Source organism: Anastrepha obliqua, chromosome 5, assembly GCF_027943255.1.
Source record: "Anastrepha obliqua isolate idAnaObli1 chromosome 5, idAnaObli1_1.0, whole genome shotgun sequence".
Taxonomy (NCBI): domain Eukaryota; kingdom Metazoa; phylum Arthropoda; class Insecta; order Diptera; family Tephritidae; genus Anastrepha; species Anastrepha obliqua.
This window is the reverse complement of record NC_072896.1, coordinates 73,085,900-73,105,570: the sequence shown is the minus strand read 5'-3', so window position 1 is coordinate 73,105,570 and position 19,671 is coordinate 73,085,900. Positions and strand designations below refer to the sequence as shown.

The 19,671-nt window shown below is 33.2% G+C and overlaps 1 protein-coding gene across 1 annotated transcript in view; it reads left to right on the top strand.

Moving 5' to 3' along the window:
- The first annotated feature begins 564 nt into the window (after positions 1 to 564).
- Positions 565 to 19,671, top strand: part of LOC129248086 (protein peste-like) — a 33,345-nt gene continuing 14,238 nt past the window's right edge. The window contains exon 1 of the mRNA XM_054887520.1: positions 565 to 783. The gene's annotated coding sequence lies outside the window, so the exon portion shown is untranslated. The remainder of the gene's footprint in view (positions 784 to 19,671) is intronic.

Genomic DNA, 19,671 nt, shown 5'->3' with positions numbered 1-19,671 from the left:
TTAAATCTAAAAATTCTTTAAAGATGTATGGCTATTGGAATTAAAAATGGTTTGAAGACTTATGCCTATCGGAACTAAGAATTCTTTAGCCCGCAATTCTAATCTAATCAAAGCTAAGAGTGAACCTCTCTCAACAACCGTTATTTTTCGAATACATCCTGTTTGTTACAACAATAAAAGAAATACCATACTGCATATTATCCCTCGTGTGATAATTTTAGCAGCGTTGGTTGACGTACGGCAGGAATTTCATTACCCTCGTATCTCTTAATTTGTCAATTATCGTACCACTGAAATGTCTTAATTATCATTTATAATTCTATGTTTTGCTGTTTTCTGTTGTGCACTTTTTAATATTTTTTTCGATGCACTTCAATACTCGCCCATATGTAGACATTATATGTATATAGGTAGAACTATAGGAAAATACATGTGCCTATACATATGTACGTATGCTCGCAATACAATACTTGTACATATGTATGTGGATTAAATAAATCTTAGCATTAGATTATTATTAAATAAAAAACTGAAAACAGTATCAGAGTATTATTTTGCTACGCGGTCGACAAACAGATCATACAGTCATTATCAAGCAGCGGACAAGCGCGGATCAAGCCGAGTCAATCGAATTGAGCAACGTTAGCGAAGGAAAAAAACGACAAGTCCTCACTACAAGCCAACAACAGCATAGCATTTTAGAGTACCGTGAATTTGAAATCACGTTGGGCTCGAGAACTTAGAAGCGCCTGAAAAAAAGTTCAAACTTTATTTGAGTAAATTGTAAGTTAAAAAAGTTGTATGATATTATAAAAAAATAAAAAGAATCCATTAAAGACATACATATGCACATACATATGTACATGCATATGTAAGTGAAAGTCAATACGAGACCTTATATGTGTTGATAATTATAAGTATATAAAAATAAGTGTAATAAGAAGGTTTATCTGTGGAATTTGGTCTCAAAAGTGTTTGTGTTGTCAAGTGGATAAATGCTGAAAAATACGAGTATATTTATTTACTTATGTATGTGCATAAACCAAAGTGAAGGAAACTGCAAAAAACTGCGCTGTCTTCCTTATCAGCGACAGCCAGCACGCTTCATTGCGCATGCTTGCAGGCATTGCCCCGAGGGTGTTGATTTGTGCGCTACAGTTGGCGCCAATTTTATAAAACACTCGTACAGTTTGTGCAAAATCAATTAGGCGAAGTAATTAGAAAGTACGCGGCTTCTCAAGCAAATGACATTCAATGATTTATTTCGCTATACGAGTATTTTTAAAATGGCACTATTTTTATAATGGCAACTATTTTTTTGTTTCACTGAGTAGCTACCTCAGTAGTTCTGTTCAAACATTTTTTTCCGAGTACTTCGATTAGAAGAATACGACAGCGTCCGAAATACTTGGATCATGACATGGAGTCGCTAATTTTGCCTAATGTATTTTAGAAGGGTTAATGTTAGCCCTGTACTTACAGCCTTTAAAGGTCATACTAAATCAAGATGTGAAGTAATTACTTGGAAAGCAATGTAACCAACTAAGGTGATAAATGCACACATTGAACTTTCGAATATCTATCAAATCAGCTGTTCCAGTAAAGATATTTACGATTTTGTTCAAAAACCATGAAAACATGAAACATTGATGAAGTTTATTTGGAAATTTAGCGTTTATTAAAACAAAATTGTTTTACAGAGTTCCCCGTCCAGTTTACTCATATTCAGTGGCTTTGCGAACAGCTATTTTGTTGCATTTGGAACTACAATAACCCAAACGTGACTCATAAATTGCCGATGAACATCGAAAATGCAACGTTTGGTGTGGTTTGTTTTCCAGAAACATCAGTAGCCAAATCTTTATCGAAACTTTAGAATGGATATAATATTTAATGCTGTACGCTAAGGGTAAACAGCACCTTCTTGGTACTCCAGGTCAATAACAGCAGCTCTAAAAGCTAAAACGGCCCCAGTAAGACGTTTAAATAGTTTGTGAACCTTCGCTTTATCGGTGGCCAAATCATTTCAATAACTGGGTCAACCTATTGGGGGTCTAGGCCATGTGCTTTGGTACCTTTGTATTACTATTTGTGAGGGTCAAGTGACCATGCTACAAATAGCTCTTATCGGGCTCGGCCATTAATCTAACAGTAGTGTACGCGTTTATTTTTTACTTATTTTGTATGTCCAGTCACTGGACTCGGAAGCTATTTAGTGTATTTATTAGTGAATAAAATTTCATGCCCGAAATTGTTGATAAACCCTATAGAAATCCTGAAGGTGGCTTCAGACTGAAGTTGAAATAAATAAATGAATAAAGAAAGCAATATAAAATTGCGTTTTTTATTTGAATTTCGGCCTTGAGCTCAACTTAATGCTAATAATATTTACCAATTCTATGACCAAAAACAATCAAAAATATTGCAAACTGGGACAGCTATAAATTCGTCATTTCATTGATTAGTGTACGTTTTAATAGAAAAAGAAAGGCAGGCGGTTTTTATGGCAGAAATCAACTGAAGGTTTGCCATTACTTATCAACATGCGCCTATTTAGCTATTAGAAGAAAATTTTTCCTATCATTTTATGTTTATGAAGTCTTCAGTGAACAACGAGCTCACGACCAACTGAATAATAGTGCGCACCTTGCCGGCGGAGCTACAAAACAAGGCAATCGTCGTATATAAAACCAGTCGTAAGGCGAATCTGTACAAAGTAATGCTGCTTCATCAGCTGATTGGTGCTTGATTGTCCAAGTGAGAGTAGTTGTATTTTTCCCCCATTTCTTCCTTCAGCTGGAATTTCACAATAGCCCAACAAATTTCTGCATTTGTAACATCGATACATTCTTGGAAAGATTTGCCTTGACCGGTCGACTTCTGAATGGCTTCTAAATGTCAAATTTACTAATAGAGGGAAAAACATTTGTTTTCTAAATGTTTGCTTTTGCAGAAATCAGAGCAAGTTTTCTAATTTTTAAGAAAACTTTAATAAACTTCTATCAGAAAATTTTTTACTGAGCATTGGAGTATTTTTAATTCAAGAATGATAAATAATGGCATACAAGTTTAAAGCCTCCAATGCTAGCGCTGCACTACTTCAGTTTGTATAATAATTTTATTGTTATGTAAACCTTTATAAAATAAAATAAAAAAGATCAAAAGTGAATATTCTAGGTGAATTTTATATGTTTCTATTGACTTTCTCATATTAAGCCACTTATCGAAGAAAAGCAGCCAAAAGTTAGTCGTAAATTTATAGCTTTAGGTGCTTTTCGATGCCTAGAATTAGAATTTTTGCAATAAAACAGAAAACCACAAAACAAAGTTTTATTGCCCACCTGTGTAATATTTAAAATTTAAATTCACACTCAGCTAATATACAGCCCTTGGAAAAATATTTTAACAAATTGTGAGTATTATTAATTATTTTTTAATTTAAATAATTTTTTTTATAAAAATTAATTCCGTAATAATTACCATATTAGTCCAAGTCTCAAACTTTGAGCAAAATTGATAAAAATTAATAAAATTCTCATATAAATTTAAAAATGTTTAATCAGAAATAAAGAAAAAATTGGGTTCACAGTTATATGCAAATTAAATTTTAGCAAGTTTGAAACGGCTCAAAATTCTTGTTGGTTATTAATAATTTTTTCCCCGACGGTGCTATGTATTGGGTTGGCAACTATGTAATTGCGGATTTTTTTAGAAAATCAAAGACAATTTTTCATGGAACTATATAACTCTATTCTGTAATGTATTGTCCATTTTGATCAACGACCTTTTATCATCTTTCAGGCAGCATCATAATCCCACGTTCATGAAACTTCTGGTTTTTATTAGCAAAAAACTGAATCATCATCATTATTGAAATGTTTACCCTTCAAGGAGTTTTGTAAAGATCGAAACAAAAGGTAATTAGATGGTGCAAGGTCAGGACTATATGGTGGTTGAGGCAAAATATCCCAACCAAGCTCCAATAATTTTTGTCGAGTGACTAAAGATGTGTGTGGCCTTGCATTGTCATGATGGAATACAATACTTTTTCGATTTGTCAATTCGGGCCGTTTTTCTTCAACTTTGTTTAATTTCGTTAGTTGTTCAATGTTGACATCAGAATTGACCGTTCGGTTGTGATGTAAGAGTTCAAAGTAGACAATTCCTTTGTAATCCCACCAAACTGATAACAAAACCCTCTTTTGAGGAATATCAGCTTTTGATGTTTGAGTTGGTTCACCTGGCCTGCTCCACGATCTTTTCCGCTTGATATTGTTGTAAACAACCAATTTTTCATCGCCAGTTATCAGTCGTTTTAAAAATGGATCATTTGCGTTGCGTTAAATGCGTTTCTTTCAGTTCGCGAGTAACCCATGTATCGAGTGTTTGAGCATAGTCAAGTTTTTTTTACGTTATTTTCAATGCATGTATGCTATACATGAAGCTTCTCTGCAATCTCACGTGTTGTACTGCGACGATCCGAATCGGTTATTGCTTTGATTAGGACGTCATAAACTTTAACTAGACCACCAGATCGTTTTTCATCTTTGAGTGAAAAATCACCAGAATGAAATTTGGCAAACTAATTTTGACACTGACGTTCTTTTAAGGCTTCGTCACCATAAACTGCACATAACTTTTTATGAGCTTGCGATGCGGTTTTCCCTTAGCGGAAATGAAAAATCAAAATATGACGAAAATGTTCCTTTTGATTTTCCATTTTTCAACGAACGCCAAACGAAAACTACGCAGCCGATCAAAAAACTTTTTGTATTGATTGACAGCTTAATTGTCAACTATCAAATAACCAAATTTGTTTTACATTTGTACTACGTCTGCAAACCTAAAAATTCAACTGAAGCCATCTATGAGTGAAATTCGCAATTACTTTTTTGCCAACCCAATATTTTCTTCTTATTAAAAAACAATCGTGGATTTTTCTCTAAAATACGCAAGGTAAAAATATTATAAAAAATCAACGAGATTTTCTGGCATTTCAAACTTTCACTTTATTATTTTTAAAGTTATTAGGATACAAAACTGCGTACCCAAGTTTTGTTTCCAAATTCCGAATTAAACTTTTTAAGTTTTGAAAAAAATTTGTCGAATTTTATAAATCTGGTACAAAGTTTTAAACTTGCATATTTTTGGTATTTATTACAAAATGAACTATCCTTTTATAAAAAAATAATTTTAGTTAAAAAATATATAAGTAAATAGTTACAAGGGGTCCAAATATTGGTGAGCTATATTTTTTTTCGCGGACTGTATGCTTCGCTACTTTTGGTTTCAATTTTTTAGAAAGTAAAAATGTGTTTAATTAAAGCTCTTAAAAAATATTAACTCGCATGATTTCATTTACCTTATCATACCATCACCTATTTACTTACATTATATTAAGGAATTATTTTTAATTTTTAATTAAACATTAGAATTTAGCTCGATTTTTACTGATAATTCAAACCCTAAATGATTACAAATGCTATGAATAGGAAAAACTTAAATTCTAATGACTTTAAGGGCTGATTTCTTAGCTTAAGGGTTATCGCGAAGCTACTTATTTAATAGTGATACTCGTAATATGGTAGAAAAAAGTAAATTTATTGAAGGCTATTGTAATGATTAAGTGGAAATAAAAAATTGACTTTCACGTGGTGTGATAATCATCTCCGGGAAATTACTGAATGAGATCAGCCTACCACTGAAAAAAGTTCTTACATAAAGTACAAACAAGTGTTGAGCGGAATTCACAAATTCTTAGGAAATTACTTCATGTGTGATTTTAGTAAGAAACACCGCAGCTTGAAAAACAGCTAGGCTCAAGGGGTTCCTGAAGGACCTCTGCTTATTGGTATACGTATAGCATTTTAGGGCGTTCCAACTTAAAGCTAAACTGAGCTCATCTTAGAAAGCATGGCTCTTCTAACAATTCATTGTACGGCATTTCGCATCTTGGGTAGATTTTAATAGAAATACAACTTATTTGAATTTGTAGAAATTAAATTATCTATGACGCTAAAATTTGAAATATATGAATTTTAACGAGAGAAATTGGACACTTTGTGTTAAAGTAGTAAACAAAAGCACGTATTTATTAAAAATTTGTTTGTAGTAAAATATGGTTTTACTAAATCTTATTATTTTGTTCATCTAATTTAATTTTCTATGACTACCACAATTCTTGTTGGTCTGCTTGATTAGATTTCTGTCTTAACAGAGGCGAGAGGTAATGCATTTGAAAGAGAAAGCTTCATAGTGGTGGTCCCTGGTTTTTGGTGTACGCGTATTTTTCCTATAGTAACATCAATTTCGTTATTTAATACCCACACCTCGTATCTTCCGGATATGTCTTTGTTACTTTTCTATGATGTAGTAACGCAGACTTGAAAGTGTAATGAAGTAATTACGAGTGGTTGTTATAGACCAGCGCGAGAGGATTTTATTTCTCAGCCCAGGCCAATATTTTTTGGCAAGACAACACTAGAAACAAGTGGCAGAAGTCTGCCACAGCAAAGTGAAAATGCAAACACAGTGTTAGCCATTGTCTGTCCCTTTGTAAGCGACATGATTTCTCCAACTTTACGCCTTCTCAGCGCCAACTACTTTTCTCTTGGCTCAGTGCTAAAGTAGAAATTATTCGTAGGTCATGGAAATTAAGCCTCTCGCGTCAGCTGATTGGAAAGAGGACACTCATTTACTTTATTATGAGATGATTGCAAGGGTATACCAGACCAAGTGCTTTACACAAATCTCGCCACAATGTGGATCCAGAGATTCACAATTCCTGTGAATGGCGTTGAATCAGATATTTTGCCTCACTGGCACAAAAATATTCAATAGTAAATATGTTTACCTGCCATTTATTAGGCATTACGTGGCCTAGGAAAGGCTAATTTCTCCTCTCTTATACAGGAAGTTGAGGAAACATTAAGAAGATCACTCTGGGACAATCTATTGGAATTTAATAAGAATCATTTTATAATCATCACAGGAATTTTAGCAGAGAGTTGTAGATTATCAATTGACAAAAATGGAACCAAGCATGTCCTGGGGCAGTCATCTGGGTAAACATAATTTATTAGAGGAAGAAATAAAACTCAATAAAATAGGACCAATACTATTTAAAATTTATTGAGAAAGTTGCTCCCAGAGAAATACTCTGAATCCATGAAGGAGACACAATAGATCTTTTAGGTTGCAGTGCTAAGTCCCTTCATAGTAATAATACGTAAATATTTTACCTGAATTCAGTCGCTATAGCAAACACAGTCAGTCAGGTTGTACGATTAATATAACCGACTTGTGGCACAAACCGACTCAATCGCTGATTCTTGGATGAAATTTTTACATAGGCAGATCATAGAAAAAGTTTAAGGACGCGTTTATATTCAAATGCAAAATTTTTTGAAAACCCCCTTAGTAGTTGAAACGTACGCATACCTGCGTCCTTTAAGTACTAAGGCATTCAATTGTACTGCAAGCGCTAGAGTCCCTCGTGGGAACCGGAATAAGCAATGGAAAAATTGAAAAGTGTGTATACTTATATTCACTTATTACTGTTTTTATAGTGTTTTACATACAGTAACATATGTCTGTCATACATCCACTGCACCATACACCGTCTTTCATCTATCTCTACTCACGCACTTTTATTATTAAACGCCACTGTAAATTGCGTCTACAACCGGCAAACCCCGTTCATGTGTATATTCAGCTATTTGGTCATTACTTGTCGAGTGATTCGATTTGGGACTAAAGATTTTCGGTATACATACACACACATACGCACACGCGCTGTCCATTCAGCCCTTCCTTATCGGTGAGGCGGAACACACTTGTTTACTTTAAAAAATACTTTGCGCAATGTTTTGTACGGATCGGGTGATTGGTTGTCTCCAGTAAACTATTTAATTACACAATTATACAAGATTATTATTGTATGTACAAGTACACACATACATGCATATGTTCAATAAGTCATAAAGCATCGTAAATATGTATACTAGTGTGAATCTCATTTTTTAAGCAACGAAACCGATAAGACATCGCCAAGAAGGGCTATCCTGAAACGACAAGTGTAGATACATATTTACACGTATATATGTAGGGTGTTTCAAGTTCGAGTTTCTTTTTGGAACTCATTAACTGTTTATTGACCTGTGCACGTAGTAGAGGGTCGACAAATTTTGAACGTCAGGTGATTTTTCCAAATGTCCACCGCGTGCACGATTAGAGCAGTAAATTTTTTATGAAAATGTTGATGACATGGGCACTTATGTAATTGTGGTTCTATCCAGGCAACTTCAAACCGAATGTTTTATTTTAAAATTCAACTGTTTTTACATAGTTTAATCCATAAACTTTATCTTTGAGATTCGATTACAAAGAAAATGGTCTAAAGACGTTAGATAGGGTTATCATGGCGACGAAGACACTGTGGAATATCGTAAAATTTATCTTCCATATAATGTCATTTGCAATTAATTAATTTTTTCCTTGGTTGTTCAGCATGTTACATAGTCTTTTTAAAACCACAATTCGGCAATGTCCATACCATCAATAAAAGACATAAAACTTAGTTAAGGTCTCTTCGATGCGCCAAGCGTTAGCAAGTGGTGAATACGTGAATTAACCGGGAAAGAGCTGCCAAAAATTACATTGTTTTGGAAGCACTTAATGAGTAAGGCCGCGTTCATACAGGAAAACATTTGTTGTTTCAACTTATTAATTGTGATGATCGTACTCCGACAACACTCTTTATGTTCTCGTTCTTCTCAATGTTGTTTTTGGCCGTAGACTAAAAGTAAGAATTACAAGGAATGTGAACACGGCGAGCAACACCAAAAGTTAATTCGAAATGTTGAAGCAACAAAAGACTCCCTGTATGAACGCAGTCTAATGAAACTCTGCTGAAAGAGAGCTGGCAGCATTGAAAATAGGGAATGATTCGCAAGCGACAAATCTTGCCCGATAACTTTGCTGTTGCTTTCACATGCAAATTTTTCGTCAACTGAGCAGAGCTCACAGATAGGGATCAAAAAAGTAGCGAATCGAAGGCGCCTTTAGTAAACTACTTGCGGTAGACGCATTTTCAGCTGGATTTTCGAAAAAAAACCTCACAACGATACCAACAGATATAGACCAAGTGCTTATCTAAATATTACTGTAGATTTCCTTATGTCTAAATCTACAAATCAGCCGTTAAACTGCAAATGAGCTTCGCCTAAGAAGATGATTTTTTCAGCAAAACCCGTCAATTTTTCTTGGATGAAATTAACGCAGTCGTTAGTTATACGACCTCAATTCTTGCAGTATCTGAGACTTATAAGGCTAAAGACCTAACCCTTATACAAAGTCCACAGACTGGTAGTTTCAAGTCGTCCAATTGTGGTGCATTCTCTTCAATTAGTAAAATTTTAATCTTTTTCAATGCTCTCTCTTAGAGCATTTTCAATGCAACGGCCTCCATTTTTCAATGAAACGGCCTAGACCAATGTTTTTAATGACCGAAAAACAATTATCCGAAAGTGCGAAATTTCACAGATTATCCTTTTCGTGAGCGGACTTTTGCGAAGGTCGTTCAATAAGTCTTTAGAGAAATATAGGGACACAAATAATTTGGTTTTATCTTTTTTTAGTTATTTTTGTATATAAACTGCTTTCTTCCACTCTTTTAAATCCTCTAAAAAGTAAGATATCGGAAGGTCCTCAAAATAGATATGTATGATATAAGCTTAGACATTTGTTGTTAAATAATATATAATATAAGAGAACTCCAGAAATTTTTACATGAGCAGTTTTGACCTGAGCCATTTTTTTGTTAAGTTTGTAAATTAAAAGAGTCGCTAATGGAAAAATCAGTTGAAACTCACTTTTTTGTATTCTTCTAAAGAACTTAAAGTTTCTTGTTTCAATCGACATTAAATATAAAGCCACTTAGACGATATGACTGAAACTAACCGAGCGTCATCACTTAAATTTTCTGAGGACTTCTTAAATGACCTTCGTAGTTCATTTTTTACGTCTCTAGAGCGAAAGCAAACTTATTTTATAGAATAGTCGAATTTCTGTAAAAGAACTGTAACATCGAACTGTGACAGCTGTCAAAATACAATATAACATATTACTGTTAAAAAAAGAAACTCCAGCTTGAAGGACGCTGTATATGCATATAAGGAAATGTTAGTGTGCACGTTGATACCAAATTCTTATAAAAGGTCGCTGATAAAAACATTTTCTTTTTCAATATTTTGTAAGTTCTGATAAGCCTGATCAATGCAACATAAAATTTTTGGCTGACTGCAACTTTAGTTTGTTTTCAAATCGATGCGGCAAAGGTTTAACCAGAATATTTATTTAAAGAAAATGCAGTTAATTTATTGAAAATCGATCAGTCTACTTTCTTACAATGTCCAGCAATAAAGTCATTGGTTAGTTTTTCGTGTGTTTTTTTTTCTTAATTGTAGTGTGCAACGTGATATGCAAATTATGGCGGATATTCGAAAAAAAGAAGGCATAACAAAATAGAATCTCGAAGCAATAAATGGAATACATTTCTACGTATTTGCATTACAATATTGGACAATTTGTAAAAAAAACTTATTAAGCAAATTAGTTTGATTTAATTTAAAGTACAGTGGTGACCAAAAATCCGTGCTGCTCTCTTGCAATATTTACTTATTTTGATAATTTATTTATTATATATTTTACAAAGGCAAAATGAATTACAGCCGCAAGTTTTTTAAAAACTTACAAAAGCCGAGGAAATTTTAAACTTTTTCAACCGATTTTTAGATACGTATTTGTATTATTCTTAAGCAAATGTATAAAAAATTATTATTAAAATTTTGTTTGATTACATTAAAAATACAGCGAGTGTTACGAAATATTCGATAGTTACTGGTTCAATGTTTTCAAAATTTAGGTACTTTTTCTTTAAAATTGATTGAATTTATATTTTAACTATTTAATTTAAAATTAAAATACCGATATTTGTTAAAATGGCTAGAAAAAATCAAAAAACCGCAAATTGTTTTTATGAGTAAATTTTGGAAAATCTCTGTGGATATCCAGCTTTATAACGGCTATAGTCTTCACAGCGCAGTTGTAAGATTTTCGCTGAGAGTCCGCACTTATTGCTAATGCATTAATTTGATTATTTTTGTAAGGAGAAAATTCCAGCAGTGTCTAATTTAACGCTTCTCCTTGGTAGAATTAAATTTTGTACAAAACTGTCCACCCACCAAAATTCTAAAAAGTAGATTAAAAAAGTTTTAAGTTTTGTCGAGTTTTTCCAAGTTGGTGGAAAGTTTGGTAGTTTAGTTCATACTGTTTTGTCACAATATTACTATGTAAAAAAAAAAAAAAAAAACAAACAATTACCAAACAAACGTTAAATCGCAAAATATTAGTTATACGATTTAATACTTTTGAAATTAAAAAAAATTCTAATAGTTTTGTTCTGCGAATCTCTCGAAAAATAATATAAATACGTAGCTAAATATTATAGGATTTTTTTAATTTCATTGATTTTTTGTTAGTTTTTTAAAAGAAGATTTATTTATGCTCCTTCTGTTGGAATTAAATTAAATTTTAAGTTAAATAAAGGTTTTATATTAAATTAAAAAAAAGTAAGCTATTGCAAATTTTCATTACATTTTGTTGATTTTTTTATTACAATTTTTTTTAATCTTTTTACTTAGTGTATACAATTTTTGTCACAATATTAACTAAGTTTAAAAAATAAATTAACCAAAATAAGTGAACATCGCAAAAAAAAAAACAGATATACGATTTTTAGTGGCACACAATGTATTTTCAGTATAATGAAACATTTTTTTTAATAACTACAATATATCAACAATATATGTATGTATATCTAAAAATTTTTCAATGATAATATATGTAAATACGTAAATTCGCGAGAAAAGTTTGAAATTTCAATGATTTTTAGAATATACCATAAAAATTAAATTCCCATATTAAATTAACAAAAAAGTAAAAAATTGGAAATTTTCATTAAATTTTGTGGATTTTTCGTAAGTTTTTTCGAAATGTTTGGTACTTAGTGCATAAGGTTTTTGTTAGCATATTAATCTTTTTTTTTTTATGGCAAATCTAAAAGGAAAGTAAAACTGAAAAAACTGTAAAAAATAGCCGATACTCACAATTTTAATTTAATCAAATAGTTTTTAAGTAACTATTCTCTATATATCTTCTTAAATTCGTCTTAGCTGAATTCATTTGATGCGAGATTATCATTCGGTATTGCACTGGTTTGAAGCCCTGGGCATGAAACACCAAAAAAACATGGAACATCAATCATGAAAAAGCTCGCCTTAAACTGTTTGCAAAAAGATTTACCAAACATAAAAGTGTGTTTGAATGGCATAAAAACTTGTATTTATTTATAATTGGCGCACGCATCCTTTGCTCTCTTCTTTTCTACTTCTCCCCTAATTTGTGGTTTGCATCTTGACGTTCTACTACAAAATATTGGGCCCTATTATTTTAGTACTAACTCTGAAATACTCACTGTAATCTCTTTCTTGGAAAAAGTTAATTATTTGAAACAACTTTTTTATCATTTTATATTTTACATCGTACGTTGTGGATATTAAATCTAGGACGAGCGAATGCAAGAAACGCATAAGCCCTTACACCCATAAACACAAGAAAACCTTGATTGGAAGAGTTTTTATAACAATTTGACTTTATTAAAATTTTTAATATTTTTTTTAAATAAATGGAAAATAAAAAGTCACGACTTATTTACCCGTCATCACTTGTAATGTTGGCTCCCTTTACCGTCAATGACGTTCCTGGCAAATATAAATCACCAAATAGTGGAGAGTTCCATGAAGATTAATCCCACTCCAAATAGGGTAATTACATTTATTCATTCCCCATTAACTAAAAGCTCGCCCAAATTTATGAACGACGTAATATTAGGTGAGGTAAAAGGATTTTAACATTTTTATACTCGAAAGAAACGTCAAGTTATAAGCAGCTGGTCTTTACTTGATTTAGCAGATTTCTCTCTGCTATTCTATATTTAGCAGATTTCGCTTTTACTGCTATTCTATATTTAGCAGATTTCTCTTCACGGTATCGGAATACTTATAATTTTTGCAAATGGCGTCGTACGTCCTTCATATTTGGCACTTGTGAAGCAGACACCTGCAGCATACAAACAGGCAAGTAATGGAGCGCATAAAGGTGAAAATAGATTCCATTACTCAAAACATTTTTTTTGTTTAATAAAAAAGTTATTCAAAAACAGAGTGGATGATTAATTTTGCGCCAACTTGTATAATTATAAAAACATTTTTAAAAATATCAATTACTTGTACTCGCAACTGTTTTGGATAGTCACTAATAGTGTACAATAATTGGCGTAAACTAAAGATAACCCAGTTGATTCTTTGCGAATGACTCAACACGTCACTTTATTGCGTCTAAAGACCATGATCGAGGAAATGATAAAGTTGGTTTGTTTAGTATACATAACTCGTTTTATTGCGTCTGGCTTACTCTATTGTTGATGACAAATTTGTTTTGCATTTTGCATTATTGCTAAATGATAGAAAATGAGGATCATAGGCTAAAAAATGTTTGCGTGAAAGCTGACTAACCACGAAATCCATCTAGCCTTAGTATATACAGAATCAAATCGCTAAGCGAACTTCGTCGGGCAGATGCCGTAATTCGTGATATACGTCACAACATTTCGTCCTGTGAAACAGAACCAAGAATGACAGAATAAAATTATGTAAATGATAGAAAAAACTCGAAGGGAACTGCAAAGTCTCCAAATATACATGTGTGTTTCCACAATTCAGCACGCGGCTGTTGTATTGTTTATTTGTTTTGTATTATTATGGTGCATGACGTCAGGCGGTTGTCAAAATCATGAAAAATAAAGTAACGGGTTTCGGAAGGCACCACCGAACCGAGACGAGATTCGCATTAAAAGCGAAAAATTAATCGCAAAATTTTTTGATTAATAGAAATTATCAAAGTTTTAAATGTCACGTTAAAAAAATGTAAAGCACTTCTGCACTGAGGCACTTCGGAAGCGGCAAAATTAAAAATAAATCTTTTCAGTCGAACTTCGCCGTCGCTTTGATTATGTGCAATCTCATATATCGGGTGTCTTAGCTGCATGAGAACTATCGATATCGATAACTATGGGACAGTTGCGAATTAATTGGGCGCATTTAGATTCATTATTCAGATTTATTGGAAAAAGTAGTCAAGCCGTCAGTAGCAGTGATTGTATGGACATTGTAATTCATATCAGCGGCGAACATATGCCGGATATCATATTCCAAAAATAAATTGCGTGAAATGATCTACAAGATAATGATAATGAAAAAAAAAATAATTCCAATAATATTTCTGTTTTATATTATCATTTGATAGTATTATCAATTTCGACAGCGTAGTTTCGCCCAACGAAGTTCGCTCAGTGATTGGATTATCATTTGATTGTTGTGAAATAGATTTTCTTTTTCTAACTGTCACTTGCTTCGATTATTGTATCGTATAATGCCTAGTGTAGATTAAGCTTGAACGAAGCCTTGCCTACCTCCATATGTAGGTGGCGTAAATCTTAATATGAAATAAAATCCGAATAATTATGACTTTATAACAGCAAAAAAAAACGCTATTGACAAAAATGTAAGACTTGCTTGCATATCCACACTACTGCATATATAAGAATTTAATTAAATGCAATTCAAGTCTATTGAAAATTAATATTTAAGAATATGTCAAAAAATTTCAGATTATTCGTTTAAACATCGAACCATATTTGTTATTTACTCCATTAATATTTCATATGACATGGCAAAAAAATATTTTTGACGTGACACTTGACCCAAAACGCCAAAACATTTTAACATCTCTGATTAGGAATTAAGCTCATAGTTATCTTCCTATAATTTTCTAGAAATATTAAAAGTTAGTGGTAGGTACATAAATGCGCAAAACGCATATGATTATTTTTAGGAAGATAGATTAAAAATAGGAATATGTATGTGTGCATACATATGTGTACATCCATATACTCGTATGCCAGATTCTTATATGTCAAACTACTTGTAAATTTAATTCCGTATAATTGTGCATAATACCATATAGCAACCACAATTTTTTTACATTTAATTTATTAAGTAATATTTATACAAAATATCGTATAAATAATCAACATAGAAATCGTAGGTTAGGAAAATTTACTGTAATAGACAGAGTGAAAGATGTAAATTACAAGCATTTAGGAAAGGTCCAGTGCAAAAATTCTGGCAGTGTTACTAATATTGTTGCAATAGTATTGGCGATGAATGCGCAGTTTGCCAATGGTCTCCTTTATAAAGTGTCCCTCTTATCCGTCCAGCCTTTCAACAGAGAAAAATTTGATGCCTAAGTATGCTCGCAATTGGGTCCACATGAGATACTATGAGATACTGTCATACATAAAACATAAAACACATTATCAGATTCAGACTGTATACAGTCTGTGTCAGAAGAAAAGAACCGGGTTTTTCTTGTAACTTCAAGATATATTTCGTTCTGCTTTTTGCTACATAATCATCCAACTCAAGGGCTACGACGCCAGTGATAATTCAGGTTAGTGTCGCTCGAAACTTTCCCGTAAACTCATACAAACAAAAATTAGTGAGAAGTACGCGAAGCGTTTTGAGGCGGTACTTTTATGCACGTTTTCTAAAAGACCGAAATTATCTTACGCCGCGACTGCGAAAGTGATAAAAAAAATCAGAAAAGTTTGTTGTGATGTGGAATCAGCGGTATAACGTGTACAAAAATGCTGAAGACTTTTCCGAGCGCGGCTTGAAGCGAGTGACGACAATAAAGCGTCCAACTTTTTAAGCGGGACCGTTCTTTCTGACTATGCTAAGCACGATCAGTTCTTGATAAAAAGGGAATAGGTGTGAGTATCAACACCATCGAACGTCCACTGAAGGAGACGAACATATCCTACCGTCCCACATCATCAAAACCATTGCTTTAAGAAAAACACATTGAGAAACAACAAAACAAGAAAATGGTGTCACAGTATTGGACTGGCCTTCCCAGTCCCCAGACGTCGACCCCATTGAAAATGTGTGTGAAACTATGAAAATGCATCGTGCCGGAAGGCCAGTCCATGATTTAAGCAACTCGTGCGTAAAGTTCGCAAAATGTAGTCCTGTTTGTCGATGAGCTACGCAGAATGCTGGTTCAAAGCATGAAGCAGATGCCAGGCTATACTCGGCAACGATGAAGACTACACGGTTTATTGAGTAATTGCGACTCGTAGTTTTATACATACTTTCATGTAAAAATATCTATTTTAGATATATGTATATCCTTTCTTTTTTTCTGACACAGACTGTACAACTTAGGAAGCGTTGTTGTGAATGTTTGGCGAATGTTGCGGAAGTAACATTCCTTGACCAGTTTTCAATCCAGGGTGTTTTGATAGCTTAGAGCCAACTATTGTGGGCACATAAAGTGCGGTTTAGTAATTCAATCCTAACGCAGCAAGGATAAACCTTATAATCATTAGTGCTAATCACAATAATTTGCAATTTTCATGGTAAAATTTACAATGATATTTTAAGTTAAAAAGATAAAAAATTCAAGTTAATATTAACTTATGAATTACTTATGATTAAAATTAAAATTATCTCTCTTAGTTCTGATATATCTCGGAAATTGACATCTAAATGTGTTCATGCTACTTATAGACACTAAATTTTGGTGAAAGGAATTCCTAAGTGGAGTCACATGCACCAAGTTTGATCTACTTCGATTCATTCAGGACACAAGCATTCCATTGATAGTACTTAATATGCCATAGGTAAAGCCGCGCTTAGTAGGAATACCTCTTTTACGGGGTCACTATTTGGTGGCTACCATTGGAGAATATTATATCTAAGAGCGGAATGGAAAGGGTACAAAGCACAGCATCCCTGCTCATAACAGGAGCGCTACTATCTTCCCCAACCAATGTGCTTGGGACTCTGTTAGACCATCTTCCCATAGATAACTAGGGACAATTTCGGGCTTATTGCAACAAAATCAGACTGAATGCCTGCCTACCCTGCAAAGATTTCAGATTTCGGCACTTGTAAATTCTCGGAACTCTTCCGGAAACACATAGGGAGCTAGATCATATTGCTCTACAATTCTTTTTCGAAAATAAATTTTCCATACGATTTCCATAGAAATATGAATGGAATAACGTTAAGGATCTTAAACCAGTGCGGTGGCTATCTTCACTGACGGCGCAAGACTAGATAATACTAAGGAGGGGCATCCACCTAGAAGTGCTGCAGATCTTAAATCTACGGCTACCTGACTACTGCAGCCTCTTTCAAGCTGATTTAATAGCTATAAAACAGACTTCTTTGTGGAACTCGTCTGTTGCAGCACATTTGATCATTATCTGTTCTGACAGACAAGCTGTCATAAAATCAATAATACTTGTCTTCCAAAATAGTAATTAAATGTAGATTTGTTCTTAAGGGGTTAGGGGTAGTCAGATGCCCGAAAAAATGTTGATTTTCACGAATTTTTTTTTGCTACTTAATTAATTTATTTAACAAAAATAAAAACATAGCATAAAAACATCATGTTTTAACTTGACTTCACCAAAATTTCAAAAAAAAATTAATAATTGCAAAAGTTATCGCTGTTTGTGTGAAGCCCGTTTCTCCAGAAGTCCCTTGCGGTGAACATCACAAGTCCTTGCAGATTCATCTAAAACCAATCGGACAAGAAAAATTAGTTTTATTAATAGATAATCTTGTGCCTGATCGAAGCTTTTTTTTTTTTTCAAAATGAACAAAATGGCGGCCTCAGAAAATTTTTTCCAGATTTTAGAAGAAAAAACCAACAGTTAATTGTTAAAAAAAAATCGACATTTTTGAAAAAAAAATCCTTCGATCAGGCACAAGTTTTTTATGTTTTTCAAAAGCTGTATAAATTTTATTGAAATCTACGTAGCGGTTTTTAAGTTACAGTGTTCACCAGTTTGAAAAACATAGTTTTGAGAAAAACGCATTTAATGAGATAGCTAAGCCCTTAATGAGATAGCTAAGCGGTACAAATGAGCCTTATTTGGGTTGCTGGACACGAAGACATTACTGGAAATTTCATTGCGTATGAGCTGGCTAAGAGAGTACTAACTTTAAATCAGTAAATTTGTTTGAAACGTTTTGCTAAATATTTATAGAACATTGTCCATTAGTGTCAGTCTATCTTATTTCGATTTCGATTCCCCCAAAAAATGCTGCCCTTTCATTGCCCTCTATTTTTTTTGTTCGATTCTAAAATAAGTGTAATCCGGCGAGAAAATTCTGTGTTTGATTCTAAAAATGCTACACTCAACAGATTCAAAGGAGGCAAATCTCCTTCCTTGGGAACCTTTGCCAGTGTCGTTACAGTGCGTTTAATGGAACTGCTTCATTGGACTAGGTAGGTTTAAGGCCTATTAAATTTAAATATCAGAATAAATTTTTTATCAAATAAAGTCCCACCCCACCATGGGCAATATCAAACCACTGAATACATTAAGGTCATAAAAAAATAGTCATCGCCCCGCCAAATGCTACTTTGTGCTAAATATGGGATTTGAGTAGTAGATGGAGCTGCTCATTATGTCCTATTTATATCTTGCTCGTGAAAACGCGCGAAGAAGTATTCAAATTATTATTATTCGTATTTAAGTATTTGAGAAAAAGTGCTGAAATTATACAGAAATCGCAAAAGTTGGCCAAAGGTAGAAAAATCAAGTTTCTAAAAGTACTTCCATACTTTTTACTGTTTGAATATATGTACATATAAATATGTTTAGAGTTTACCTTCTGAATTTATTACTTTGTAACGCGCTTTATTAAATGAACTTTTGCAGAAAACAAAGGTTATTTTTTTTACAGATTGCTTGTTTGTTATAGGCGATTAAATATTGCAACGAAATAAAAGCAAGAAAATTGTATGCAAAATTGTTTACTTAGTTTAGCAAAGATTTTCTATAAAAAGGCTAGAGTTAGTGTCAGATGTGATAGAGGAGAATGTTCGATATTTTGAAATAAGCAAAAAAAAAAAAAAAATAGCAGCCTAATTAACACTGGCGCTCACATAAATGCATAAAATGAGCCTTTAAATTCAGTAGTTTTTGCTGATCAATATTCTTGAAGCGATTGCTTTCATTACTTCTTTTATTTTGCAACATTTCAGTACCAACTTTTTAGTCAGTTTAGTCAACTTTATTGACGCATTCAATTAATTGTTGTAAGAACAAAATTTTTTTAACAGCTAACGCTTGTGGCAGCGTAGAGCGCCAGCTTTCTTCGGTACCAGGTTAATAGGATCCTCGTTGTTTTCTCACTGTTACTCTGGGTTGTTCTCGCTAACGGCTTGCTTGGAGAGCTGTGAATAAAGGGATGTCAAGTGGCTGCATACACGGATGACGTGGATATCATTGTGAAGGGAAAGAATTCTGTCTACGCTATGTGAGTAGATGCAGGGATAGCTACATGTAGTTGCCATGTGGTCTGCTAACTGCGGCTTATTTACGGTTTTATGGGTATCATTGACAACAGATGGCGTGACCTATTGGATTTATAATGTTATTATATACTTATTTTGTTGTAAGGAGTCCTC